This window comes from Gigantopelta aegis, chromosome 4, assembly GCF_016097555.1.
Source record: "Gigantopelta aegis isolate Gae_Host chromosome 4, Gae_host_genome, whole genome shotgun sequence".
Lineage (NCBI taxonomy): Eukaryota > Metazoa > Mollusca > Gastropoda > Neomphalida > Peltospiridae > Gigantopelta > Gigantopelta aegis.
The window spans coordinates 4266440-4285920 of NC_054702.1; the positions used below are offsets into that span (position 1 = coordinate 4266440).

Genomic DNA, 19481 nt, shown 5'->3' on the forward strand with positions numbered 1-19481 from the left:
CATATCACGTTCCATGCTATATATATATCAAACTCAGTTTATCCTCTAGTCCATGAACAGAAACTGATTACATCAGTTTCTGTGTGTATTTAGTTTAGAATAAGACTCAGATTTATACGTTGACTTATGACACACTCGGCGATGAATACAGTTTCCGTGCTGTGGATAGATTGTGACCCAAGACTCTCATAAATACTCTAGTCTGCCTCATCACACTAAGTGATGACATCAGTTCCAGTGTGCTCTCTGGGAATGAGCAATGAGTCCAGACAGTAAACGTTTACAAGCACGGATCATTGAGTCATACGTTCTTCAATAGAAAATACTCTCAGATGCATCCCTGTAGTATTTTAACCAGCTTGTCTATCACTTTTAATTTTTGGTAGGGAGCAATAAACCCTCCTCTGTCGTTTTTTTTTCTCTCCGCCGAGCCTGGAATGACTCTGTGCGCAATATCAACAAGTTACCAGCCTCATTCAGCCATCAAACACAAGCCTGGTTGGCATTTGATTCGCATTCCAGGCTCACAGCTTTAGTGTCTCAGTGTGAAGGTAATGTCACTATTGAAAACATCTATCTCATTAACCATTAATCCGTGTTCTGAACGATCTGAATGGAAAGACCAGGGCAGCGTGCTTGATCCTTAATGTGGAAATAAAAACGAAAACGAAATAAGTTAAAACAAATAGAGATACATTTTAATATTTGTTAGCTGCTCTTTAGAAAAAAAAGAGAGAAAATAAAGCCAACAACATACAGTTTAATTATGTGGTCTGGTGTAACAATGTATTTGGCGGTTTGCTCAATGAACTGAGAGATTTTTTCGTGTATTAGTGCTGCTAGAATGTCATAGAATATCACATGTTGACATATGGTAATGTAATTTTCTAGCAATCATCTAAGGGTCGAAGGACGCGCGGTGTCGACTTACTCTCGCCCATCCCAGTAATCACCGTTCAAACAAAACTAACTGACAGAAAATTAACTCACAACTCCAACACGGTGTGCGCGTTTTGTTCAAATGGAAATTTGATGAGAAATATGGACGCAAGAAAACTTTCTGTCATCTGTCGGTTTGTACCGTAACAGCTCACAAGTGGCATAGATGCAATGTGCCACGTGGCAAATGCACGTGCACATTGCACGTGCAAATAAAAGCATACAAGACGAGAACAAATGGCGCCTTGCATATGATTACATGATGTTCAACGACCGCTCTGTGTCACCAAGAAGGATACGTCTGCAAATAACGCGTGTCAGTAAATGCACGCTGATAGTCAACTGATTCTATGTAGACTGCTAAATGATCGGATACCAGTCTAGCGTAGTTTTGTTTTGGTGTTTTTGAACGACCGTCCTTCCCAGGAACCGTCTTTCAGCATTGACTGTAAAACCCGGAGCCGGACAAAACAACTGATTCGAGATGACTCGGTCAAGTATTTGCCAACGACTTCACTAATGTCGCAATTTGCATACCACTAGCGCCACCAAATAGCCCCGACGTGCTCCGGTGGAAATGCAGACAATTTCCCCCACATAGCGTGGATCACGCAGGGCAAATGTCTTTACCTAGGAAGCAAATTTTGTTTGGCTGAAAAACTCAAATTTTCCTTGACAGGTTCGTTGTAGACAGAACATTTGAGTCTTGGAAGTTTGTCCAGTAAATATGAGCCTGTCAGCTTGTTTGTTTGGGGGACGACTTCAGGAGGAAAAGACAACTCCAGATGAAACTACAAAACACTCCGGCTTAGATGTGTATTCGATGTGTTTAGTTCAAGTATTTTAAAATGCATTGGCTAGTCAGCATAGGCAGTTTGGTTAACAAGAATGGATTTCATTTCACTTGAAAGTTATTTTAATGCAGCTATTCAGTTAAGGTTCAAACACGCTGTCATGGGCTATCTGAGCTATCTGTCCAGGACAGTTGGTTGGTGATTAGTTGTTAGTTGTTAGTGAGATGTGTCAGAACAACAACAGTTATTGCCATTATGATACATAACAAAAACTAACATTCTACATGATTCTAGTGTCTATAGAATTTCACCTTGACAACGTATGGTTGACACCGGTTTTATTATAACACACAACAGACAATGTGTGTCCTTAATACTGGTTTTACTCTAACACACAACAGACAATGTGTGTCCTTAATACTGGTTTTACTCTAACACACAACAGACAATATGCATGGTTAAAGGGACAGACCCTAGTTTTTAAACACTACAACATATTTGTTTTCACTATTAGAGCCGTTTGTGATCACTGAAATCAAACATTACTCATATGTTATTCTTTAGATTATCCATTTCCATAGAACCAAGTCATCCTGGTTTTTGTAGTACCAAATATTGCATTTTCATATTTTTTAAAAACACACGTGCGTCTAAGAAGTAGCGGTTTATAGATTCGAGTTCTTGTCATTTTTAAGGATATTTCCTGTTTTAACGTCACAGACTCTTCTTTCACTCTTATTGTAACTTTATCCAAATGAGTTACAGGTTTGTAAATTAACTAAACTTACTGTCCATTTTTTATGGGTTAAAACTAGGGTCTGCGCCTTTAATACTGGTTTTACTCTATCACACAAGAAACAATATGTGTGGTTAATACTGGTTTAACTCTAACACACAACAGACATTATGTGTGGTTAATTCTGGTTTTACTCTAACACACAACAGACATTATGTGTGGCTAATAATGGTTTTACTCTAACACACAACAGACATTATATGTGGCTAATTCACACACAACAGACATTATATGTGGTTAATACTGGGTTTAACTCTAACACACAACAGACATTATGTGTGGTTAATACTGGGTTTTACTCTAACACACAACAGACATTATATGTGGTTAATACTGGTTTAACTCTAACACACAACATACATTATATGTGGTTAATACTGGTTTAACTCTAACACACAACAGAAAATATGTATGGTCAATACTGGTTTTTCTCAAACACACGACAATATGTGTGGTCAATACCGGTTTTACTCCAACACACGACAATATGTGTGGTCAATACCGGTTTTACTCAAACACACGACAATATGTGTGGTTAATACTGGCTTTACTCTAACACACAAGAGACAATATGTATGGTTAATACTGGCTTTACTCTAACACACAACAGACATTATGTGTGGTTAATACTGGTTTAACTCTAACACACAACAGACATTATGTGTGGTTAATACTGGCTTTACTCTAACACACAAGAGACAATATGTGTGGTTAATACTGGTTTTACTCTAACACACAAGAGACAATATGTGTGGTTAATACTGGCTTTACTCTAACACACAACAGACATTATGTGTGGTTAATACTGGCTTTACTCTAACACACAAGAGAAAATATGTGTGGTTAATACTGGTTTTACTCTAACACACAACAGACATTATGTGTGGTTAATACTGGCTTTACTCTAACACACGACAATATGTGTGGTTAATACTGGTTTAACTCTAACACACGACAATATGTGTGGTTAATACTGGTTTTGCTGCAGGTGAATGCTTTACCACTGAGCCACAACCTCAGAAAGTTATTCGTATTTCATCCTACTTAAAGACAAAACATGGAAGTAATCGGAATATGAGGAAGAAAGGAAATGGTTTATTTAACGATGCACTCAACACTTTGTATTTACGGTTATATGGCGTCGAACATATGGTTAATGGCCACACATATTTAGAGAGGAAACCCGCTGTCGCCACTTCATGAGCTACTCTTTTCGATTAGCAGCAAGGGATCTTTTATATGCACCATCCCACAGATAGAATAGTACATACCACGGCTTTTGTTACACCAGTTATGGAACACTGGCTGGAACGAGAAATAGCACAATGGGCCTACTAACGTGAATCGATCCTAGATCGACCGCACATCAGGCGAGCGCTCTGAGTATGAGAATCTACCTACAACGGAACAAAAAAAAACGTTTGAGAGATCTACAGTTGGCTTCATTCTCAAAACGCATGCGCAGTATTATCTTCTTTTTTTTCAAATGCGGAATGAATTAAAAATGTTAAATATACAGAACGTGAAATTTGAGCGAACCGGTTAATTGGTATTTGTTATTCCAGTGCACAATGTTTTTAAATTTCGGTTGCTGTTTGGTGATATGAATGGCGGGGCCGAGCTCGGTGATACAATTAAGACGTCCATTTATTGCAGCGCGTAATACGAAGACAATGACGGTGAATACGAGAGAGCCATTATCCCGGTAAATACGTCTTGATAATTGATTAATGGGATAAGGTCGACAAAAGTCCGTCATAGCAATGATAAGGCAGTTTATGTCCTGTATATACTGGTATAATGTCCATGCCTTGAATGATTCAACCATCATGGACAGAGTACAATTCCAGGACTGTCCCCCTTTTTATCCAGCTGGAGAAGACCTACATCACTGTGCCTTGACCGCTTACTGTCCCCTGTCGTTATGTTAGGTTCCATTTGGCTCTGTATTCTCTCCTTAAAGTGACAGACCCTAGTTTTTAAACACTAAAGCGTATTGTTCACTATTATAGCTGTTCTTGATCACTGAAATAATACTTTACTTAGATTTTATTTAGATTATCAATTTCCGTAAATCAGAAGTGTTTCTGGTCATCCTAGTGTTTTCAATATCACAAAATGCATTTTAAATATTTTTAAAAGCTCACACGCGTCTGAGAAGTAACAGTTATGGAGTCGAGTTTTAGTCTTGTTTTAAGGGTATTCCATCGTTTCAACGTCACCGACTCATGTTTCACTGTATTGTAATTTTATCGAAATGTATTACATGTTTGTAGATTAATCAAACCTAGTGTCATTTTTTACGAGTTAAAACTAAGGTCTGCGACTTTAATATTTAATATTACCATCGTATACGAGTATACGTTTAATGTATTATCATCATTCAAGTCATAAATATAATTGCAATTTGTTTATACAGTTTTGTCACAAATGCTTGGATTGGTAAATCCGATATCATGAATGCACTTAAGAAACAGACTGTCGTAGTTCCGACAAATTTGCACTACTATTAGCAATGCTTACAACACAAAAAATCCCCACGGAGACTAATAAATTAGTAAAAATATATTAACACAGATAGAATAACATACCGTAACCGACTTCTGAAGTCGTCCATTGGATTATTCTTTTCAGAGATTTGAGATTGTCGATGGTTTTATCGTTCAGATTTGATGATTACCTCATTCACATAGTTTAAAATTAATACATTGGGCCCATTGTCTTTACGAACACTGACTACAATAACCAGAGCAACTCTATACGTGGCACACTGACTACAATAACCAGAGCAACTCTATACGTGGCACACTGACTATAATAACCAGAGCAACTCTATACGTGTGACTACAATAACCAGTGCAACTCTATACGTGGCACACTGACTACAATAACCAGTGCAACTCTATACGTGGCACACTGACTACAATAACCAGAGCAACTCTATACGTGGCACACTGACTACAATAACCAGAGCAACTCTATACGTGGCACACTGACTACAATAACCAGAGCAACTCTATACGTGGCACACTGACTACAATAACCAGAGCAACTCTATACGTGGCACACTGACTACAATAACCAGAGCAACTCTATACGTGGCACACTGACTACAATAACCAGAGCAACTCTATACGTGGCACACTGACTACAATAACCAGAGCAACACTATACGTGGCACACTGACTACAATAACCAGTGCAACTGTATACGTGGAACACTGACTACAATAACCAGAGCAACTATATACGTGGCACACTGACTACAATAACCAGAGCAACTCTATACGTGGCACACTGACTACAATAACCAGTGCAACACTATACGTGGCACACTGACTACAATAACCAGTGCAACTCTATACGTGGCACAGTGACTACAATAACCAGAGCAACTGTATACGTGGAACACTGACTACAATAACCAGTGCAACTCTATACATGGCACACTGACTACAATAACCAGAGCAATTCTATACGTGGCACATTAAACACTCAACAGATTTTAATACGGTTATTAGGCGTCGGACATATGGTTATGGACCACATAAATAATAAGAGAAAAATTCCGACGATGTCTCTTCATGGGCAGCAGGGGATATTTTATATCACCATCCCACGGGCTTTGTTACAACAGTTGTGGAGCACTGGTTGTAAGAGAAAATAGCCCAACCCTAGAAACACACACACACACACACACACACGCACATACACACACACACATACACACACACACACACACACAGACACACACACACAGACACACACACAGACACACACACACACAAACACACAGACACACACACACACGCACATACACACACAGACACACACACAGACACAGACACACACACACACAGACACACGCACATACACAGACACACACACACACACACAGACACACACACACACAGAGACACACACAGACACACACACACATACAGACACACACAGACACACACACACATGCACACACACAAAGTGTCAGACACACACACACACAGACACACACACAGACACACACAGACACACACACACACACATACACACACACACAGACACACACACAGACACACACACACACAAACACACACACACATACACATACACACACAGTGTCACACACACACATACACACACACACACAGACACAGACACACACACACACACACACACATATCTTATGGATTATCAAATACTTTGTTGAAATGATATTGGTCTTAATGCCTGTTATTTTGACTTTAATAGAATTGGAGCTTGCTTTTTACAAAAGAAATGAACTTAAATATATATATAGATAAATGTATACCAAAAATGCTTTGAAAACGGTAAATTAAACGTAATATATCTAAAATGATGACATAAAATTCCTAATCATTGGAGTCTTATATCAGATTCTATCGGTACCAATGATTACCATCTACATACGTCACTAGGAACATGTCTTTTATATGTACCTGTATCATGGGAATGTGTGCAGTGGGTTTGAAATTTACTTTAATGAAAAATACATATTGTTAATTGGTTTGAATAAAATGATACAGTATTTATTTTGCATAATAACAGAAAGTTATCATATTTTGGTCATCGAAATTCCTGAAAGAAATCTAATTTCACACTATGACATATTTCTTAAAATTTGATTTCATTTTCTTAATTAATTTAAGATGCAAATGAAGCTAATTATTTCAATTTGCATAATTTAAGCTAGCAGTATTATACGAGACTGTAGGTGAGACAAGACATGAAAGAAGTGTTATCAGCGTTACGAACGAATCACATGGTCCACTCCCCGTCTAGCCGGTGTCCGGCCGAACATCACTCACTTCAATTAGGAGTGACCACCGTCCGAGCCGTGCGTCGTCACACCTTGGCAGGTCACACAGTCCGTCCGTCTGACTGGCACTCCACTGATGTTAATTAGCAATAAGCGCAAGTAGAAGGGATTTTCCACATGGAACTTTGAAACGTTATTACGGTACAGTCAAATGACAGCATATGAGGAACTATTGTACAATGAGTAGTGACAAGATGACGTCAGGAGCTCGTCGTAGAATATATACAGATATCATTCACGATAGCTATGCATACTATTCTAAATGAAGACTCATGGTGACAAGACGATCGAATATAGCTGTAATTTTTGTACGAGTCAGTATTTAATAGTCGAGCTATGGTTTACTGAATTTGATTGCAATTCGAGAAATTAATTTTGAAAATTTCCGAAGGATGCTTATGCTATTACAATTAAATAGTTAGAATAAAATACAAGCATAAATTATATTTAACAGGATTATAAAGTCTTGTATTTATACCGATACATTGATTCCCATGTTAGGTTTAGTGGCTTGTATGAAATAAAGACTAAACAAAACGTATGCTAAACGTCCTAGTGTGAGTTCGAGAGATATAGGATTATTGTATGTAAATACATTTGCTAGGTACCTGTACATAGTTCACACAGTTTCCACTCGTCACACGTTCAATACCTGATCTTTATTACCTCAGTGATCTACACCTGAATCAAAGCAAGCCAGTTCCCAGAGGGATGATGTGACATGAGTGTTAAATATTGCTACAATATTGGCTCTTGTCGTCGCTAGTAGCGAGTGATAAACTAGGCGAATGTGAAGCTCCAACTGTTTGCCCAGTTTACCTGTGACAGGTAACAATCACAGGTAGGTTTATTACCTGCTGCACCTGGGCCAACGCGCCGCTTTGTGTAACGTCGTCTTCTTTGGCCAGTTGCAAGTCTATTTATTTATTTATTTTGTTTATTTATTATTTATTTATTCATTCATTCAGGCCAACTGTCCATTTGTTTTTACTCTCTGTTTATCTGTCTGTCTCTCCGGAGAGGAATGGTCGGGATGTAGTCCAGTGGTAAAGCACTCGCTTGCTGCGCGGTCGATCTAGGATCGATCCCCATCGGTGGATCCATTGGGCTATTTCTTGTTCCATCTAGAGTGGAATTGTACATATAATAGACCCTTGCTACTAATGAAACAAATGTAGCGGGTGTTCTTTCTAAGACAATGTTATAATTACCAAATGTTTGACACCTCCACTCCAATCCCCCAGAACAAAACAACAACCCCCAAGAAAACAACAACCCAAGAACAACAAAAAGTAATGAACAAAAACAAACAAATAAACAAACAAAGCAAACCGTACAATATAAAAAAAAACCTACAAGTACTCCACTTTTTGCATAGAGTTGACATAACCAGTTTTATTGTCAGAACTCGATATACAATATATTTAACTCCTGAAATAGAAAGACAAAATGCACCGAGTCCGACATTGGTACAGTGCTAGACACAATTGCATTTTGATAAATTCTTGTTATGTCTGTACGCTCCTCTTAGCTACCTGATACGATTGCGATCCTGCCAGTAAGATTGGCCAACATTTGTTCTGTAAGAACACCGCAGTTCCCACGCTGTATAACAAATAAATGTACATTTGGGGATTTACAGACCCGACTGCACGCTTCGCCAACCATCAGGCCCCAACGTAAGAAGATTAGAGTGAAATAATTTTCAATATTTACTTCTTCAATTTAATATCGCCAAACAAGTGTATTATTGGGAGCCCGTGGGAGGCCGGGTTTCTGTAGAAATAAATAAAAGCTGTTGTCAGAAAGTAAAATTATTGTTGCAGCAAAATTACATTTGAAATGAGTCATTTTGTAATGCCGAGACACCTGAGTGCGAACATTAAACTCGTTGTGGATGAAATGATCGAAATGTTGGATTCCTGATGGAAGAATGTATTACTGGGAATTACTAGAAGTAACATTTTACATCGTGGTGGGAAAACTGCCACACTGGTTCAATATTCTCAAATGACTGGCTGTAAAATTTAGCAAAAACTAATATTAAAAATACACCACTACAATAAGAATACAAATTGTTTTAGAAATTCGAAATTCGTGTGACAAATCTATAAAGTTTGCTTTTTTCCATTTACATTTATGATATTAATTTTATTAACTATGATGCAAAGTTGAGTCAACTGTAATGTATGGAGTAACACGTTTATTAAACTGTGAATTACTACGTAGATGTAACTGCAAAGGAACAAGTTTATTAAACTGTGAATTACTACGTAGATGTAACTGTGGAGTAACACGTTTATCAAACTTTGAATTACTACGTAGATGTAACCGTGGAGTAACACGTTTATTAAACTTTGAATTACTACGTAGATGTAACTGTGGAGTAACACGTTTATCAAACTTTGAATTACAAAGTAGATGTAACTACAAAGGAACAAGTTTATTAAAGTTTGAATTACTACGTAGATGTAACTGTGGAGTAACACGTTTATTAAACTGTGAATTACTACGTAGATGTAACTGTGGAGTAACACGTTTATTAAACTGTGAATTACTACGTAGATGTAACTGTGGAGTAACAAGTTTATTAAACTTTGAATTACTAAGTAGATGTAACTGCGAAGGAACAAGTTTATTAAACTGTGAATTACTACGTAGATGTAACTGTGGAGTAACAAGTTTATTAAACTGTGAATTACTACGTAGATGTAACTGTGGAATAAAAGGTTTATTAAACTGTGAATTACTACGTAGATGTAACTGTGGAGTAACAAGTTTATTAAACTGTGAATTACTAAGTAGATGTAACTGTGGAGTAACAAGTTTATCAAACTTTGAATTACAAAGTAGATGTAACTGCAAAGGAACAAGTTTATTAAAGTTTGAATTACTACGTAGATGTAACTGTGGAGTAACACGTTTATTAAACTGTGAATTACTACGTAGATGTAACTGTGGAGTAACACGTTTATTAAACTGTGAATTACTACGTAGATGTAACTGTGGAGTAACAAGTTTATTAAACTTTGAATTACTAAGTAGATGTAACTGCGAAGGAACAAGTTTATTAAACTGTGAATTACTACGTAGATGTAACTGGAGTAACAAGTTTATTAAACTGTGAACTACTACGTAGATGTAACACGTTTATTAAACTGTGAATTACTACGTAGAAGTAACTGTGGAGTAACAAGTTTATTAAACTATGAATTACTATGTAGGTATAACTGTGGAGTAACAAGTTTATTAAACTGTGAATTACTACGTAGGTATAACTGTGGAGTAACAAGTTTATTAAACTGTGAATTACTACGTGGGTATAACTGTGGAGTAACACGTTTATTAAACTGTGAATTACTACGTAGATGTAACTGTGGAGTAACACGTTTATTAAACTGTGAATTACTACGTAGATGTAACTGTGGAGTAACACGTTTATTAAACTGTGAATTACTACGTAGATGTAACTGTGGAGTAACAAGTTTATTAAACTTTGAATTACTAAGTAGATGTAACTGCGAAGGAACAAGTTTATTAAACTGTGAATTACTACGTAGATGTAACTGGAGTAACAAGTTTATTAAACTGTGAATTACTACGTAGATGTAACTGTGGAGTAACAAGTTTATTAAACTGTGAATTACTACGTAGATGTAACTGTGGAGTAACAAGTTTATTAAACTGTGAATTACTACGTAGATGTAACTGTGGAATAAAAGGTTTATTAAACTGTGAATTACTACGTAGATGTAACTGTGGAGTAACAAGTTTATTAAACTGTGAATTACTAAGTAGATGTAACTGTGGAGTAACAAGTTTATTAAACTGATAATTACTACGTAGTATGACTATGAAGTAATAAGTTTGATTAAACTACAGACTACTGTATAACTATGAAATAACATTTGATATATCATTGTGTAACGCTAGATATGGACGATGTATTAGTTATTGCCTATTCCTGGTCTTCACACGATCGTGTTTCTTCTCTAGTCTCTATAGCTTGTCGTGCGCCTGATTTGTTGTACTTGATTTTATTACATGTTGGACTGCACCTTTGGGTCACGATTTTGTTGCCGAGATAAAGCCTGCGGTAGGCCCCAATGTGTGAAGATTTTGTGCATTCTTACGTCGTGGCACATTGTTATTCTAATACGAACGACGAGGTCTATCGCATTAGTGAGTCGACACATCGCAAACAAAACACTGCTCTCGTTAACTCACGCTCATCCCACAGATCACAGACCGGCTTTTTGTAAATATTCTCTAACATGTATTGCTCAACATAATGAAAATTCAGTGCCAACTGAGAAAACGGCTAAACCCCAACAGATTGGCCCAAATGAAACGCACACATGTGATTTCAGCAGCATACATTTGAGGCACAACAAAAGGGTGAAAGAAGCCCGACAAATGTCCACGTTTTCTGATTGTTGTAAAGAAGGTGTTCATTAACATTTGGCTACTGTACCAGCGCTATTGCCGAGTCTACTTTATGGTATTTCCAATAAATCTCTGACTGGGATCTAACAAATAAGCCTGTCCGACCGACCCACGAGGGACTGGCCTGGCGGGAAACCTTGGTCGTCTGCACACCTGCGAGACCTCAATGACTGATTACCAGACTCGATCGACAGCCTAGCAACACGAGAGAGAGAGACTCTGATCGCTTTGTGGTCGTCACTTTGCAGGTGTTTCGCAACCCATTCCGAAACTCGGCTTCGTACAGGCACGGGAACATTCTGCTCACACAGGAATCAATTCGCCGATCAGTAGTCTCCCTTGGTGAACCTTGCTGTCATAGTATGTTATATTGGCGAAACTTTGCGAAAAGTGAAGTATTTAAGTTAAGCAAGAGACACCACTATTTCGGTTATAGTGGTTAAACTATTTGAATTAAGGCTGATAAATGCTAGGTTCGCATCCCGATAGGCTACAGGCACCCGCCCATAAATATGTCTTATGGTTCAGCTCAGTAACACCACCACACCATCCTGTTTCTTATTAGCCTTTGACTTGTCAGCATTCATTCTTGTCCTGAACAAGAAAGCGTACTTAACCCTTAAGTGGACATAAGCACGACTATAAATTAAAGATGAAGATGGTAAACACTAATTAGTGGTAAGCGCAAGTAGCCTTGTGCTTGAAACATGTATGGGGTACCTGTAAAAAAAAGTACTCGAATTTTGTGCGGAACTAGGGTAGTCATAGACACTACCCGTTATCTCAGAAACGAGCAGCTTGACCCTCAATTTTTTCTGATTCACTTTAAGTGTGAGGGGTGGTAGTATTTATATCCGTGGCGTTTATGTCGACTGATACGCTGCAGGTAGGAGTTTTAGCCACATATGTTACTATTGTTGTCTATGGGATTTGATTTGGTAGTATACACCCTACAGGTCCCACCAGAGATATTAGACCTGTATACAGGTGTCACTGACATATTTGACTAAGACGAAACCGAGATCACCAAACCGGGTGTATGAAGACGAACATTTCCATTGATAAAACACCGATCGTTCTGCCAAGATCTCGTTTCATATCAAAGTTCACACTTTGTTAATCTGATTACTTCAACAGATTATCTCATCTCCAGCCAGTAGGATAGTTTACTCAAAAAAACAACAATTCAAGTATTACTTTCAATTCAGTAGTCTTTATTTGGGACAATAACTATAACAATTTTTTTTTTTTAATATTAAGGTCTGTTTGGGGGTGGGATGGGGAGCTAAAAAACCCATCTTTAGAGGCAAAAAGATTTAAAAAAAAAAAAAAAAAAAAAAAAATACCCCCTAAACCTGGCGGGTTGAAATACTCTTTTTTATAGGCTGATAACTGATTATAAATGAAACCAGCTTTTTGGGGAAAACATCTCTAAAGGCATTTATGTCACTTTATTTATTTTCAACAGCGCATTTTGTCTCTTTAGTATTATATCACTGGGTGTTTAATAATGAACGAAACCCTCATATAGTTGAAATATATAGCTTATACTATTATACTGTGTCAAAATGAAGAGGAGAAAATTATGACGGACACTAAAGCACATGCAAGTGATATTAACTTCGTGTATTTTAGAGAAAAAATGCTATAGGAAATAAATATAATCTCTCTTAGCACAACTAGATAGATTGGCCTGTGACAAGCAGTTTTTATATAATTATTTTATTGCTTTAAGCTACAAACTTATCAGCACATTCCAAAAACCTGTAATGTCAGTTCTTGGCCAATACCAACGAACACAATATATTGAGGATTATATAACTAATGACTTAGTCATGTACCTGAAGCGAACATAAATCCTAATGATATATAGGCGTTGGTTAAAACAGTTAGCAGCAACAAAATACAGGTAATGTGATGAACATCTTGTGTTACTACTGATTCAGTGGTCACCATATTGGTATAAAGAAAGCTTAGTTTGTGATTCTATATGCAATATGAGATTTTGAAGAATCTCTACGGTACTGGCTTAAGAGTTAACTTTTTAAACAATTCAATTTTGTAATAGATCTCTTAAGGTGCGAATGTAGTTGACTTTGATTCCCACTCGCAAGAGCTACGTCTGCCATATGATATTATCTGATTTATTTAAAATGAACAGCATCAGCCAGGCATTTAAACCTAGTGTTGATTACTCATTATGTGTGCATGTGGATGATGTCCAGGTTTGTTACATATCGTCCACTATAAGTATCAATGAAAGACACTTGCAGCTGTGTTTGAATAAACTTAAACAGTGGTCATCTGACAACGGCTTTCAATTCTCTAAGTCAAAGTTTCTGTATGCATATCTGCCATAAAAGGGATCTCCATTTATATCCACAAATGCTTCTAGACTAAAACCAAATCCCAATTGTAGAGGAGACCACATTTTCACCGATTAAATTTAATAGTAGACTTTCTTTGTTACGTTATTTAAAGAACATGAAAACAAAGAATTAACGGTCTTTAACATTTGAAAGGTTTTGGTAATACAGATTGTGAAGCAGACTATATGAACTCTTTGTGATGATTATACATGTGCTTTGTATAATGGTCAGCAAGCAAGTCGTTCTTGCAGATGTTAGATCATGTACATAACCAGATACGTATTCTTTGTAGTGCTTCTTTTAGGACATATCCTGTAGTAAGTTCTTTCGATCATAGTCTGTTTTCAAGACATTCACAAGGTTCTTTGCGGTATGGCACCACGAGTGAGTCGTTAACAGCTCCTACATAATGTAGTGTTTTTACAAATTTATTAAGTTTTTTGATGCAAAACAAAGTACCACCTACACTTATGGTATTCTATTTTGACTTCGTGCTACAAAACTGCTTCCAACATAGATTTACAATTAAGTGTTGTTTTGGAAGCACCATCATGTTTTATTTTCTGATACTGATACCTTGATGCATTAAACCACCATCATGTTTTATTTTCTGATACAGATACCTTGATGCATTAAACCACCAAAATGTTTTATTTTCTGATACTAATACCTTGATGCATTAAACCACCATCATGTTTTATTTTCTGATACCGATACCTTGATGCATTAAACCACCATCATGTTTTATTTTCTGATACTAATACCTTGATGCATTAAACCACCATCATGTTTTATTTTCTGATACCGATACCTTGATGCATTAAACCACCATCATGTTTTATTTTCTGATACTAATACCTTGATGCATTAAACCACCATCATGTTTTATTTTCTGATACTAATACCTTGATGCATTAAACCACCATCATGTTTTATTTTCTGATACTAATACCTTGATGCATTAAACCACCATCATGTTTTATTTTCTGATACTAATACCTTGATGCATTAAACCACCAAAATGTTTTATTTTCTGATACTGATACCTTGATGCATTAAACCACAATCATGTTTTATTTTCTGATACTGATACCTTGATGCATTAAACTACCAAAATGTTTTATTTTCTGATACTGATACCTTGATGCATTAAACTACCAAAATGTTTTATTTTCTGATACTGATACCTTGATGCATTAAACCACAATCATGTTTCATTTTCTGATACTGATACCTTGATGCATTAAACCACCAAAATGTTTTATTTTCTGATACTGATACCTTGATGGATTAAACCACCAAATTTTTTTATTTTCTGATACTGATACCTTGATGGATTAAACCACCAAATTTTTTTATTTTCTGATACCGATACCTTGATGCATTAAACCACAATCATGTTTTATTTTCTGATACTGATACCTTGATGCATTAAACCACCAAAATGTGTTTCATATATTGCATCTGAAGACCGATCGTACAGATACTTTTATTTACAAACATAATTTCTTGAAAATCCTTAACACAAACTCTGACAACATACTCGATTACACAAACTCACCACGGAATGGATATTATATATGCATTCGACTTCAGTGGTCCAATCCAACACAATTTCCAGGAGACTTTTGTCATAGTCCTGGAAGTAATTAACTATTCAGTTTCATGCAAATATATTACATTTACAAACTCACATTCGTATTTCCAAGCTTTATATTACATTGTACTAGAATATGAAAGTGGACAATTCCTTACTTGGAATGGTGATAAGAAAGTCGTTTAATCTATTTGCCAATAAAGATATTGCCTTTTGTTGAAGCTCAGTCATATTCGCATTAGCGATAATCAAAAGACAGAGTCTGCATGATGTGTGCTCTTTGTCAAGTTGGGTGTCCCTGTTCCAAATACTGATTAAAAATATAGATAGATAGAGAGAATGAGAGACAGACAGACAGACAGACAGAGAGTGAAATAGAGAGAGAAAGAGAGAGAGAGAGAGAGAGAAGCAGAGATATATATGTTTGTTTTTACACACGGTTCAGCTGCTAGTCATTCTAATGAGATATAATGATGGGCGGGGCACAATGGCCGACTGTGCCTCATTGTGGATGTGTTTGCTGAAGAAACATCTCGGTCTGTTTGACGACAATAAACACAAAACCTATATGAAGCAGATTCGTGTGACGCACGCTCGAGACCGGGCTGGAGTTGTGCAGTTTAGTATTGTCCCACCACTTGTTCTCTTCAGAGCGCTAGTGAATAGTAAAGAAGTTAGAAAACGCTTTCTCAAGTGTGCAAATCTAATAACAAACGTCTCACACACAATCCTCAAACACCAAACAGACCAACCTCATTGTGTTTTGATGTAATCACTACCACGTGATCATTGTTGCATTTAAAATCATATCTTTGTACAAGGATAAGTCCAATGGATATTTCAACAAATCCATGATATGATTACAAAGTGAATGAAAATATATAAATTGTGTCGTTTGGTATAATATCAAAGGATCAAAACTGACAATGCGATTGTAAGAATCGGTTGAAAGCTGTGAAAATGCATGTAGTTATTGATTATCAAACTGTCGTTAGGTGAAACGTCTCTAGTTGGTTGAAGCCTGGAACCAAATATTAATGTGTTCTTAATTATATATCTCATTGTGTCAATGAGAGAATAATAATAAAAAAGCCCTCATTAAAAACGTTATGAAAGGACCCCTTGCCCTTTCCCAAACTGGTCGGATGCGTAACTTGCATAGAATGAATGAATTAATGAATGAATGAATGTTTAACGACACCCCAACACGAAAAATACATCGGCTATTGGGTGTCAAACTATGGTTAACTTGCATAGATGCCAGCAACTAGTGGGGGAGGAGCGGGGTCGGTTATTGATTTGCCTTTCAACCTGTTGGGGGGGGGGGGGGGGAGGAATGCATAATCTAGGAAGCAATGACCTCTCCTGTCCCCTTCCAACGCATATCGTTTGACGAGTTGTGAAATTGTGGAGACAAACAGCTATAAAATCTAAACTATTACACCAAGGGACAATTTCACAAAACATCGTAAGTGTACATCTGCTACTAGCAGTTATACTGGGCATACATTTACAAGTGTTTGGCATCAATTTAACTATATTTGTTGTACTATAATAGTAATAAATATTGTGGTTTAGTCGTTGATTTACGTTTACGTGCAAAACTAGGCTTACGATGTTTTGTGAAATTGGGCCAAAAACCCACTTGACTTTATCCACACAATATCCAAACATCCCTCTCTCCTCGTGAGACAAACACGACATGTGTGCGCTTATCTCGTGTAGTAGTTATTGGTCATTGTAAAATCTCAAGTTCATTACATGTTAACGACAGCACCCGAGTACCCACGACAGTAGCCGAGTACCCACGACAGCACCCGAGTACCCACAACAGTAGCCGAGTACCTGTGACAACCACGTGGAGGACCACACTCAACCTGTTATCGTTGAAAACACAATTCCGGACTTGAAACAGTTATCAACACAACAAGGATCTAATAAAGAGCTGTTAACTTCTGGAGGGTGCCTTGGGTGGATGGTCGACTTGCGATTTGTCTCCGAGAATCGACCGATGACTTGTTTCAAGAGGGAGATCTAATAGACAAGTCTTTAGACCAGATAAGTGGGAGAAAATAAGACTTCTTTATACGGGAGTAATGAGGCGCAGTTATATACACTGAGGTCTAAGAGGCAGAACACGAGTGGGGTGGTTTCAGTTTTGTCATGTCGATATGCAAGACTAGATGTTGGAGAGAGCGGGGAGGCGCTGTTTTGTGTTTGTTAAATGACTCACGAATAACAAGCATATGCTTTGACCTGCCGCGAGTCGATGGTGGATAGAATCGAGCGGTGTAAGCCTTGACAAGCGGGCCCGTCACACAGAACACCAATACATATTGAAACAAGTCGACAACTTTTATATGCTCTTCCGCTAGCCTCGTTCATTCATACTTTGTTTGAGAGAGGTGGTTAAAAATCTATTTCGGTCTGTATGATAATCGCCGCCATCCCTCCTCCCACCGGCTCGCGGCCGTCTTCAGCGATGACGAGCGGTCAAAGATTATCCAATGGGAGCGTGACACTGACACCCACCTCGCGTGATTGACAGCTGGTTTGTCAGTGTGCGATGATGGTCCAGCCTCCTGGGTCTAGCGATGTGATAGCGTGATTTGCAAACGAAACACTCGAATTCTGTCACACCGGCGCTAGATATCAACAATATACCATCTGCATTCTTAACTTTACTCTAAAACAATTCCACTTTGTAATTAAAACAATTTTATATTTTTAAATTCATCGAAATTTTAATTTAAAAAAAAGAAAGAAAAAAGAAATTGCTTCGATAAGCAATTTAAATATTTGCCTGTGATTGTTGAGAGAGAGTATGATATGAAGTCGGACTCCTCCCAACAAAATGTGATCAAGAATTCGGTTCACACAGCGCCAGAGAGTTGACTCCTTGACCACTGACAGATCGGACACCCTCGGACACCATCGGCCCTCCTCGGCGGAGTGTATTTGAAAAGTTGTACAGCAGACGGCGACCCAGGAAAGTGAGTTGGGTGTGAGGAGACGCGAACACTATGTGAGTGAGAGACAGCTGCAGGCTAACGTGCGCTATGTGTGTATGAGGAATTTAATCTTCCACGGATTACTCGTTCAGGAGACACTCTCACACACGTGTGCTAGGCCAGGTAGATGCCTTTTCGTTTGTTTGTGTTGTCGTATCTAGTGTCACCGACTCTCAATTTCACACATATTTATACAAGTTTGTTTTCCAAGACGGTCATCATTACGCTGTCTTTTGTGAGAGATTTTACAGAATTATCTACATGTGTCATTTTAGTTTTTATGGCAGTGATAATTACAATAATAAATAAAAAGTAATCATTATGCTAAGTAATATTCACGAAGATAATAAAATGCACATCAATGTTAGCCATAAACCTTTCTTGAAATTACATAGGCGTTGCTACTATAATTATCTTGTCTCAAGGTACGCTGTATATTAGCAACAAAACCAATAATAATAATAATAATAAATAATAATAAATACATACATACATACATACATAATGAAAGTGAGTGAGTGAGAGAGAGAGAGAGAGAGAGAGAGAGAGAGAGAGAGAGAGAGAGAGAGAGAGAGAGAGAGAGAGAGAGAGAGAGAGAGAGAGAGAGAGAGACGTTTTACACCCTAACTAATCTTTTAATTATTATTATTATTATTATTATTATTATTATCATTATTATTATTATTATTATTT

General features: G+C 37.3%; 1 protein-coding gene across 1 annotated transcript in view; it reads left to right on the top strand.

Moving 5' to 3' along the window:
* Positions 1-18423: 18423 nt before the first annotated feature.
* LOC121370295 (single-minded homolog 1-A-like) overlaps positions 18424-19481 on the top strand; it is a 71198-nt gene continuing 70140 nt past the window's right edge. The window contains exon 1 of the mRNA XM_041495433.1: positions 18424-18911. The gene's annotated coding sequence lies outside the window, so the exon portion shown is untranslated. The remainder of the gene's footprint in view (positions 18912-19481) is intronic.